Source organism: Myotis brandtii, unplaced genomic scaffold (genome assembly GCF_000412655.1).
Source record: "Myotis brandtii unplaced genomic scaffold, ASM41265v1 scaffold1929, whole genome shotgun sequence".
Lineage (NCBI taxonomy): Eukaryota > Metazoa > Chordata > Mammalia > Chiroptera > Vespertilionidae > Myotis > Myotis brandtii.
In genome coordinates, this window is record NW_005357189.1 from 9667 (window position 1) to 21390 (window position 11724).

At 38.4% G+C, this 11724-nt stretch overlaps 2 long non-coding RNA genes across 2 annotated transcripts; both read left to right on the plus strand.

Moving 5' to 3' along the window:
• The first annotated feature begins 1392 nt into the window (after positions 1-1392).
• LOC102248218 lies at positions 1393-3471 on the plus strand. Its single transcript, XR_313518.2, has 3 exons — positions 1393-1457; positions 2063-2300; positions 2398-3471. It is a non-coding gene; the product is annotated as an uncharacterized LOC102248218 (long non-coding RNA).
• A 4103-nt stretch (positions 3472-7574) lies between these two features.
• On the plus strand, positions 7575-9698 carry LOC106725860. The gene is made up of 2 exons (XR_001361859.1): positions 7575-8022; positions 8524-9698. It is a non-coding gene; the product is annotated as an uncharacterized LOC106725860 (long non-coding RNA).
• Positions 9699-11724: the final 2026 nt, after the last annotated feature.

An 11724-nucleotide genomic window follows, 5' to 3' on the forward strand; every position in this document is an offset into this window, starting at 1 on the left:
GCCTCCATCTCACCTGGATCACAATCATTTTGCCTTTTGTGCTCATCTCCCTTCATGCCCCATCATTCTCCCTCTCAGACCCAAGCACTGCCCCAACCCCTCCTCAGGCTACTTCTCTGCTCCTCACTCGTGTTCTTTCTCCTAAATGGTTCTAGAATCCAGTTTACCTCTCCTCAGGTTACTTCCCTCTGCGGCCCCTTGCCCACCAGGAACCCGCTTCTCACTACCTCTCTAACTGGATCTTTCTCGATGCTGTAACCCCATCCATCCACCATTCCATTGCTATTCCTCAGGCTGTATCTTCACCAAGTTCCTGCTGAGATCCCAGGTTGCACTCTCTCTCCAGCACTGGCTGGCACTACTTCTTGGCTCTGATTCCCTATCCCCATCTATGCTCTCAACCACCATTAGCCTCATCCTGATTTGCACCCACTTGAAACTCCACTTGTAATATTTCTCTGCTCTAGCCCTCCCTCCAGTTCTTGCTCATGTTTTCTCTTAGGTCTTTGTTCAGACCTCTCTGCAGCCTGTCGAGAGCTTTGCTCAGATTCAGGTTACACTACTTTTCTCTACTCACCCTCTACCTGCTCTGAATCCCCTGCCCCTGCTCAAACTACCTTTCCAATTGCTTACTCACCCTAAATCCCTCTTGTGATTTGGAACCCAGAACCCCAATTGCCTGACTCAGGTCAAGAGAACAATTCCCATCAGCTGTGACGATCAAAGACTTAGAGATCCAGGTAGATTGTTTTTCTTCAAGCATTGTGTAGGTTGTAGTACTTTTTCTCATTGATCCAAATACAGAATGAAGTTTTAGCAATGACGCATGACTAACCAAGAAATCTGGAGTAATGAAACTCACTACTCATGTCAAAGTGAGACTAATCTCTATTTAGGGCAGAGATGATGTTAATAATTTCTACCAAAATTAGTAATACGTTTCAAACAGTTTGTTCTATTTGTATGATTCCCATCAGTGGGAAAACTACTCTGATTATTCACATAAACAATGAGTAATTTCTCCAGGTGTTGTGCCTGAATAATCACAGGTGGCCTCATTTTGGAGCTCACATCTGAGTCAGAATTTCAGCCTTGCCCATTTGTAGAATTTCGGTCTCTGTGTACAGAGAAGTCTCAGAATACTGTTTGTAAGGTGGATAAAGTGTTAATCTGGAACAAAGAGGACCAAATGACCTAGCTGCAAAGAAATCGTAATGTCTGTTAGAAGCACATGAAGATCCAGGAAAAAGAAATTATTCATGACATGAGGTCTGAAAGAAGGCCCCATATTAGCTGGGTTATCTATATCTATGTCTATATTTATATCTATCTATCTATTTTATTATTTAAACAACAACAACAAAATAAAACAACGAATTCCATTAATGATTCCAGGTGGCAAGTATTTGGAACATTGTCCTACAAAGATTGTTGGATTCAAACTCAGTTTCCAGGAGGTGATCACTAGTACTAATTGTGTTGTTGTTTTTCTGTGGGACACATGCAAAGTCACAGGTTATTTGTTTAAGGACATTTGCCATGTAGCAAGTGTAAATACTATTGGTTGTAATTACCTATGGTCTCATTTGATGACAATGAAATTGCCCATAGGTTTTTTTGTTTGATTGTTTGCTTTTTGTTTTTGTTTTTTTAAATCATGGGTATCATGTCCAGTGATAGGTAAAACTGAGGGTAGTGGCTCCTATTTGGTACAATTTAATGGCAGTTATAAAGACGAAGAAAGAAGAAAAGTCACAATTATGAGTGAATGACTACCATGGGTCTATAGAAAATTAGAAGAATGATTACAAGCAAGTAGATGAAAAATAAAACAGGAATTAGAAAGGGATCTTGTTCTGACACCTGGGAGGCAAGCTGTTCATTGTCCATGTTGTCTATTTCTGAACATTTGCTGCTTCTGGTAGATTTCTGAGAATCCTAGGTTTGACATTATGTATTAGAGGAGCTTTCCATTAGGAATTCTGATTTTATTCTTTAGTTGTGAGAAATGAATATAAGGATTGACTCCCTGAAGTTTCACTTTTGTGTTTGTTGTTAACAGTATGTGAAAAGATCTCTTCTATCAAGGCTCAGGAACAGTTTCTCTCGAGAGAATGATGTCATCAAAATGTTTGTATAGGAGTTTTCTACAATCTTGCTACTCCCACCCTTCCAAAAGAACACCAATTTTGATAATTACACATGGATAAGAGGGCCAGTGTGGAAGTCCAGGAGTCTAGCAGAAAAATTCCAGCACACTGCTAGAGCAAAAACTCTTGAGATTGAACTCACTGAAGAAGGTAAGAGAAACAGTTTAACTCTACTCATATCACCCCTTCCCCAAGGTGGCACAGGTGAGTTAAGAGAGACCGTCTTAACCTGTGATTTCTTCCACAGGAGAAAATGAAAGAGCATGAGTGGATGCCTGGCTTCCCAGATGTGCCGTATGCTGCCGAAGAGGAGCATTTCCTTCTTACCCCATGCAGAATACTGAGTAAAGGATATGACTCATTGGCCAGCAAATAACTGCAATAGCAGCTAGGGCTGGAAAAGCATGGAACAGTATCAAAGAGATGTAGATCCTACTAACTGCTTCATGAACTCATCAGTAAGTCTGCCCACAAACTGCTGGGGATGACTCATCAATGGACACCCCCACATTGGTCCACAGGTACCCCAACACATACCTCAAACCCAGAGACATTTTCCTGTGTGCACCTTTGCAGGTGGTGTCTGTGAGCCTTTGTAGAAGGTTAGTGGGCATACGCAGTAAGAAGGCCTGACAGTGGGATTAGGAAAAAGCACACAAACTTTGAGTTTTCTACATTGACCTACAGAAGGCAAATGGGAGGTTGTCAGTACCCAGCCTGGCTTTGCAGAATTTAGAGAAGTATTAAAATCTCGAGTCCCCCCTACCGCCAACAGGAAACAGGAATTGTGGGACAGGTGTACCCATAGAAAAGGTCAGAGAAAGCCTCAAAATCCCTAACAGGGCAAATGGAAGGCATTTGTCTCCCAAAGCCAGTCAGTAAAAACTGAAGTAGGTGATGCTTCTTTAGATGTGAAGACGGTAATGCAAGGATTCAAAAAACAAGAAAAATCAAAGAAACATGACTCCAACAAAGGAAAACAATTGTCCAGAAACCAGCTCCAAATAAATGGAGATCTGTGATTTGCTCGATACAGAATTCAGAATAGTTGTTTTAAGGGAGGTCATTAAAGTACAAGAAAACATACAAAGTTAAGTTGATGAAATCAGGCAAACAATACAATAACACAATAACTTTAATAGAAATCATTAAGAAAAACAAAACAAATTCTGGAGCTGCAGAATACAATTAATAAAATGAAAATAAAAATCAGTAGAGACCATCAACAGAAGACTGGTTCAAGCAGAAGAAAGAATCTGTGAAATAGAAGACAGATCATTTGAAATTATCCAGTCAGATGGGAGAACAAAGTAAAAGAATGCAAAGAGGTAACAAAAGCCTACATAGTTACTTCCCCTACAATTTCATCACAAATCAATCTTTCCTAAGATACATCTTTTAAAATTTGTCTAAAATAAAAGACAAAGAGAGAATTTTAAATGAAGCAAGAAGAGAAAAATAAACTCACATACTGGAGAATGCCCATAAGGCTATCATTCAATTTCTTTTTTTAAAAAAATATATTTTATTGATTTTTTACAGAGAGGAAGGGAGAGAGAGAGTTAGAAACATCGATCAGCTGCCTCCTGCACACCCCCCACTGGGGATGTGCCCGCAACCCAGGTACATGCCCTTGACCGGAATCGAACCTGGGACCTTTCAGTCCACAGGCTGACGCTCTATCCACTGAGCCAAACCGGTTTTGGCTATCATTCAATTTCTTAGCAAAAATCTTGCAGCCCAGGAGACAGTAGAATGGTATACACAAATCGCTGAAAGGAAAATCTGTCAACCAAGAATACTTTACCTGGCCAAAGATGTCCTTTAGAAATCAAGGAGTAATAAAGACATTTCCTTATAAACGAAAGCTCAGTGAATTCATCACCACTAGACCTGCCTTATTTCTTATGCTTAAAGGAGTTCCCCAAGATGAAATAAAAGGGCACTAATTATACTACTAACCCGGTAATCAAAACAGCCTCATCCTGGCACAAGAACAGGTATATAGATCAGTGGAACAGAACAGAGAACCCAGAAATCAACACAAGCCATTATGTTCAAGTAATATTTGACAAAGGAGGCAAGAGCATACAATGGCATCAAGACAGTCTCTTCAATACATGTGTTGGGAAAATTGGACAAATGCAAAAAAATGAAACTAGACCACCAACTTACACCATACATAAGAATAAACTGAAAATGCATAAAATACTTAATGTAAGTCGTGAAACCATTAAAATTCTTAAAGAAACCATTGGAGGCAAAATCTCAGCCATGTCTCATAAAAACATTCAGGGATAAAAAGAAATGTGCTATAAAGCCATGAAGAAACAAGGAGTTAATTTAAACTCATATTGATAAGTGAAAGAAACCAGTCTGTTCATTTATTTTATGAATTAGAATATAGTTTATCTTGAGTATATCAAGATATCAAGGTTATCTAGAATATTTCATGTACAATTGCAAGCAATATAAATTTTGCTGTTGAGTATAGTGTTTTGCAAATGTCAGTTATGACAAGTTGATTCTAATGTTGTTTAGATCTATTAACTTTCTACCTGATTGTTCCATTAAATCGTAAGAGTAAAGTATTGAAATTTCCAAATATAACCATGGAATTGTCTGTGTCTTACATTTCTGTCAGTTTTTGCTTCAGGTATTGTAGGAATTGTTAGGTCTTGTAGGCAAATTGCCCTCTTTATTATTATGTAATGTTCTTCTTTATCCTTCTTCTGAAGTCTACTTTTTTATATTAATATAGCCATCCCAACTTTCTTTTGATTAGTGTTTGTATTATATACTTTATCTTTTTATTTATAGTTATTTTCTGGTATAAAGAATATAGTTGGATCTCAAGGAAGATTTGAATACCACTTAATTTTATATTTTACACGACTATACAAGCTTTCTATTTTTTTTTCTTGAGTCAGCTATGTTAAGTTATATTTTTTCTTAGAATTTGTCTCTTTCCTCTAAATTTTCAATCCTATAGGCATGAATTCTTCATACCGGTTCCCTAATCTTTTTAATCTTTATATTCTCTTTTTGTTCCCCTTTTCTTTAATATTATTTCTATGTATCTTTCTTTTTATCTTGATGCATCTGCCAAATGTTTGTCCATTTTGGTAGTTTTGTAAGAGGAATAAATGTGGGGTTTTGTTGATTTTTATTGTATCTTTGTTTTCTATTTCATGAATTGATACCTTTACCTCTAATACCTCCTTCCTTCTACTTTTGTTTTCCCCCCTACTGCCCCTATTTATCCTTAGCTTGGATACTTAGCTTATTAAACCTGTCAAGTTTTCTCAAAGCATGCTTTTCCATGTCTCACAGGTTTTTATATGTAATATTTTCTTTATTATTAAATTTAAGCATTTTAAGATGAACCTCATGATTTCTTCTTGGATTCATATTTGGAAATGTGCTTGTTTTTTATTTTTTTATAGAAATGTGTTTTCAAAGGAAAAAAACTTTAAATTATGAAGTATAGGTAGATGTTTTATATATCTTCTTTATTAATATATAACTTAATTTCAGTGAGGTAAGACAGCATGAATTCTCTGATACCAATTCTTTAAATTTGTAAATAATTTTATATGGTCTAAAGCAGAATCAATTTTGTAACTAACTGTTCCAAATGAACTGCAAACGAGTTATGTTTTCTGTATTTCTTCAACGCAGAAGTATGTATGTCTCCATGTACATTTGGCAAAGCTTGTAAGTTGTGTTGCTTAAAACTTCTGTATGCTATTGATTTGTATATTACTTCTCAATAATTGAAAAGACCTGTTGAATTCTTTCACTCCCTTGGTGGTGTTTTTTTCAGTTTCTCTGTGGACATAATAGCAATTGATGCTTTTGTATATTTTAACTGCCTATATACTCATCCCAACTTATATTGTCATGTATTTGACCAAGTAGACTTCATCACATTTAAAACTTTTGGTCTGAAAAAGGCACTGTTGATACCAAAAAAAAGCCACCAGTTGGTAGAATCATTTCCAAATAATATATCTGATAACATCAAGAATATTTCTAGCCTGGCCATCATGGCTCAGTGGTTCAGCATCTACCTATAAACCAGGAGGTCATGGTTCGATTTCCGGTCAGGGCAAATGCCCAGGTTGCAGGCTTGATCCCCATGTGGGGCATGCAGGAAGCAGCCGATCAGTGTTTCTCTCTCATCACTGGTGTTTCTATCTCTCTCTCCCTTTCCCTTCCTCTAGACCCTGACCGGGTAGTTCAGTTGGTTAGAGCATTATCCTGCTATGCCAAGATTGCGGGTTTGATTCCTAGCCAGAGCACATAGAAGAATCCACCAATGAATGCATAAATGTGTCTAACAACAAATCTCTCTTTCTTTCTGAAATCAATCAAAAAAAATTTTTAAAGAATATTTCTAAACACTCAACAGTAAGAAAAGCCAGCAACCCAATAAAAAAGAGATTTTAATAGATAATTCACTAAAGAAGATGTTCACATGGCACAAAAGAATGTGAAAAGGTGCTTAAACTTATATGCCATTAGGGAATTGCAAATTAGGACCACTATGAGATATTACTACACATCTAGTAGAATGGCTAGTAAAAGTCTAAAATACCAATATGAATATCAAATACTGGTGAAAATGTGGAGCAACTGGAACTCATATGTGTGGTGGGAATGCAAAATGATACAGAAGCTTTGGAAAAGTATACTTGTTTCTTCTCCAAAGCATTTGCCCTATAGAAATGAACATTTATGTTCACACAAAACCAGTACCTGAAAGTTTATAGAACAAATTTTATTCAGAATCACCAAAAGTGGGAAGTTTTTACATGTCCATCAATTAGCGAATGGATAAAAACCAGTGGTACATCCATACAATGAAGTACATTGATAAATACGGATGAACTGTTGATTCACATAACCACATAGGAGTCTAAATGCATTTTGCTAAGTGAAGGAAGCCAGACCAAAAAGTCTACATATTGCATGATTCCATTCATATGACCGCTGGAAATGGCAAAACCATATGAATGGAGAACAAATAAGTGGTTTTCATGGCTTGGAAATTGGATTTACAATAAAAAGAGAAATTCAGAGAAATCAGTGATAAAACTGTTCTGTATGGTTTTAGAGTGGAAGAATACATGACTTTATACTTATCAAAACCCATGACCTATATACCATAAAGTCAATTTTCTGTATGTAACTTAGAAATAAAAGTCTCTCTGCCCTGGCCAGTTTTCTCAGTGGTTAGAGTGTCAGCCCGCAGACCAAAGGGTCTTGGGTTTGATTCCGGTCAAGGGCACGTACTTCGGTTGCAGGTTCAATCCTCAGCCCAGTCGGTGCACGTTCGGAAGGCAACCAATTGATTTTTCTCGGTCACATCAATGTTTCTCTCCTGCCCCCTTCCACACTGAAAATCAATGGGGAAAAATATCCTCGGGGGAGGATTAAGAAGAAAAAATAAAAACCTCTAAAACCGCCTATCAAGTGAGCAGAGATTTATAAAAACAAGAAGCTTTGCTTTAATGTGTAGAGAACTATGCACATTTATATATCATTGATGGGAAATAATTTGTACAACAATATTGAGAACAATTCATCAGTACCTTTCAAGTGCCTCTCATCATTCAAACTCAGTAATTCCAATTCTAATTTATTCAAAATAGAGATGCATGTAAAGATTAATGTACTATGGTCTTCATTACATTTTTAAAATTAAATCTTTATTGCTGAAAGTATTACATATTGATACTGGAACCAGTGAGCAGGAATTCTTTCCAGGGTCGTGTCTCACAGAATTAAAGAATGAAGCCGTTGGACCAGCCAGAGGAGTTCAACAAGGCAGGAGTTTATTGCAAACAAACACAGACTCCCTGCTCAGGTAGGGGATTCAAATGGTTGCCCCCGAAGTATTCTGCTCTTCCCCTTATATCTGCTAAAGGCCCGCTCTTTTTCTATCTGTGTCGCTCTCTGATTGGTTCCTGGCCTTTTTGCAACATTTTATTTTGCACTTGCAAGAAAAACATCCTTGTTTCAAAACACCCTTTTTTTCCTGCTATCCATCTTGTTTTTCTGCAAAACATTTTGTGGTTTCACCTAGCTCCATGATTCCTCCTTCTTTCGTCCCTTACCCTGTCTACCTAATTCTGCCTTAACTCCTTTCAATATGTCCCCTTATTTTTCCACATTGACCCCTTCTAACCTGCCTACCATAGGCCTCCACCACACTATTATCTGTGTCCATGGTTATGCATATATGCATACAAGTTCCTTGGTTGATCTCTTCCCACCCACCCCCGCCTTCCCTCTGAGATTCCACAGTCTGTTCCATGCTTCCATGTCTCTGGATCTGTTTTGTTCATCAGTTTAGTTTGTTCATTAGATTCCACATATGAGTGAGACTAACCTACCCCAGGATGGTGTGGAATACAGCACATTCCTCTCTCACCCAGCCGCCATCCTGGTTCCAAGGCTGCATCTCTCCACTGGACTGATGAGAGGGTTGTCAATGTTTTGCTCCTGGGCCTACTTCCAGCTGCGTGTTTGAATCCTTCTGCGATGGACTACTCCCTGGCTGCGGTCCTCTCTCTATATAGTCACTGGGGCCTTGGACAAGTTGTTACTATGTTCAAAAGGATGCATTGCAGAAATCTGCCAAGGCAGGCCTCTTGGCACTCTCGGCTTTCACCTTTGCTGGGCTTTGTTATTTCAACCATCACAATGTGGACATCTGCAAAGCTGTTGCCATGCTGTGGAAGCTCTGACCTTCTTGACTTACTACCTTGAAAATTGATTGTACACCTCTTTGCCTCACCTCTTTGCTGCTTTGTCATGCCATTCATCTCACAATAAGGAGGAAATAACAGATAAGTCCACTGGTGAGATAAATCTCTTCTCCTAATCACCTGGCTAGTTTTAGAATTTAATCTGTAAAGAAAAGGTTTGAGAGGAATTGTATCCAAGAAATTGTGAGACAGAGTCCTACATTCCGGCGAGTGAATAAGGTTGTCCTCCAGCTTCTCAAGACTCACAATATAACAACATTATATATGAGCTTTCACATTATAATTTACCGAACTCTTAAAGGGAATTCTGCTTTATTACTATCAATACCTAATCAAACTGCTATATTTGTCCTAGGAGTTAAGGAGAAAGGAAAAAACTATTCATAAGTAAAGACTGCAGAAGCTTATGCAGCACTTAATGTTTGAAAACTTTCCCCCTTTGTTTAGTTGATACCAGTCACTGATGGTTATATGTCTTTGGGAAACTTTAAAGTTAGGAAATGCTCATATTTCACATTACTAATTTCTAAAGTCTGGGTAAAAGAGCCTGGAGAACTTCTGAATATAGAGAAGTTCCATGCAAGGAAGAGGTACCCTTGTAGAGGTATCAAAATATTACATGTTCTAAACTGAGACTTAACTCCTCAAATATGTTCATTTTACTTGTCCCAAAATAATATCCACAAATATAAAACTTTAAATAACAAATTGTTATTTTTCCCACTGTGAGAATCCTTAATGTGAAATGTATTCTGTGAAAGTAAAGTTTTTTTAAAAAATATAAAATAATAAAAATGGAAAATGTCACCAGGACTCCTAATATGGGATTTCTATTAACCCATATGATTTCTATACTTGTATATCAGATGTCCTAAGACAAGTCTTCATCTTCATAACCAATTCAGAAGGGAGCACTGGGTTTGGGCAAGCCCTCCTACTGCTATTTCATAATCAGTTGAGACATTAGGAGTAAATCTTGGGACTGGGATCCATAGGGTTGTTGGCCTTCGCTACAGCTTCAGTGGCTGCCATGAGTTCAGGTGGTAGTATCTCAGGCTGATTAACTATGCAGGTAACTATGACAAATTCGACCTTAACCTTAGCATTCATGCCTCTCTGGGTCTTAAGATATTGGAAGAAGGAAGTGCTAATTAAAGAGTGACTTCCAATGGCATATACACGGGGCAGAATAGTGCCAGTGGAATGAGAAAGTCATGGTTTTTGTTTGCTTTTTATCAATAATATCTTAGTCATGGGGCTGAGGGAAAAAGAATATGAGTGCAGGGATAGAGATTACTTTTAAATCAACTTTGGTCCTTCCTTGAAGGTCCTTCATTGCTGAAACCCAAACATCGCTAGTAGCCTATATTCCAGCATTGGGACATAGCAATTTTTTGTTGTTAATCCTCACCCGAGGATATTTTTCAGTTGATTTTTAGAGAGAGTGGAAGGAAGGGGGAGATACACAGAGAGAGCTGGGTCAGGGATCGAGCCTGCAATCGAGGTATGTGCCCTTGTGAGGTTGCGACGGCCCCTGTGAGACTGGGACGGCCCCTGTGAGGCTGAGATGGCCCCTGTGAGACTGAGACGCCCCCTGGGAAGCTGAGAAAAATACCACATGAACTCACTCATTTATGGTTAATAAGGACCATTATAGACTGATGAACGAAAATGGATACAGAGGCAGAGCAGCATTGAGCAGACTGTCAAACTACTGTGGGAAGCCTGTGGAGGGTTGGGGGGCAGGTAGGAGATCAACCGAAGGACTTGTATGCATGCATATGAGAATAACCAATGGACACAAGACACTGGCGGGTGGGGGAGGCCGGGGAATGTCAAGGGGGGTGGGAAAAAGGAGACATGTGTAATACTCTTTGTAATACTTTAAGAAATAAAAAAAAATAGCAACGTGTGGGCTGAGTCTCAGGAGAGGGATCCCTCTGTTATTGAATCATGCTTTGTGAAGCTGAGATGAAGAGAGGCTCTATTTATTCTCTGATTCTTTTGCTGTTGTTGTTGTTTTCTCTCAAATGAAGTCTTCCAACAGCTCTTCCTAAGGAATAAATATAAAGCAGACCCCACAGGAGGGGATGGGCTGTCCACTCTAACAGAGGAGCTCTAAAACTTTATTGGAATATTGGCTCATTTGAAGACTATAACAGAAGAAAAATGACTGCATGTGATATCAGAGGGTTCACAGATACTCTCTTCTAAACTTTACCTTCCAAGTCCTAAAGGCCATCAATTTCCAGCCCTCCTTCCCAACAGCACTGGGAGGATCTACAATATGGCTACTAAACTGGATGTAGCCTGACCAATGACTTGCAAAGCGGCTCTTATTCACCCATTGATGTGAGTTTTATTTTTTTTAATTTGTTTTGTTTTGTCTATCTTGAAACCTCAGTTAGATAATGGGACTGTGTCATCTAATAACTCAATATGTGTTTTTAAAGCACTGTGCTTGGATTTTACCTCAGCTTAGTTGCACAGAAGCCAAAGTACATTATGGAACACAGCCAACAAAAGCTTGTACCATGTAATGAAGTAAGGTGAAGTTCAAGGAAAAAGGTCAGTCTTAAAGAAGTCCTTTTATGCCACTTCAAGCTGACCACTCTGCTGCTCTTTCAAAGAATTAGGAAATCGAAGAGAACCAAGATGGCAGCATAAGGTATAGACCTGTGCGTGCTGCCTCCCACAACAACATTGAAACTACCAACTATAAGACAAAACAGCTATCATCCAGAACCATGGGAAAGCTGGCCCAGTGGAAGTTCTACAACTGGAAGGAAAGAAAGAAG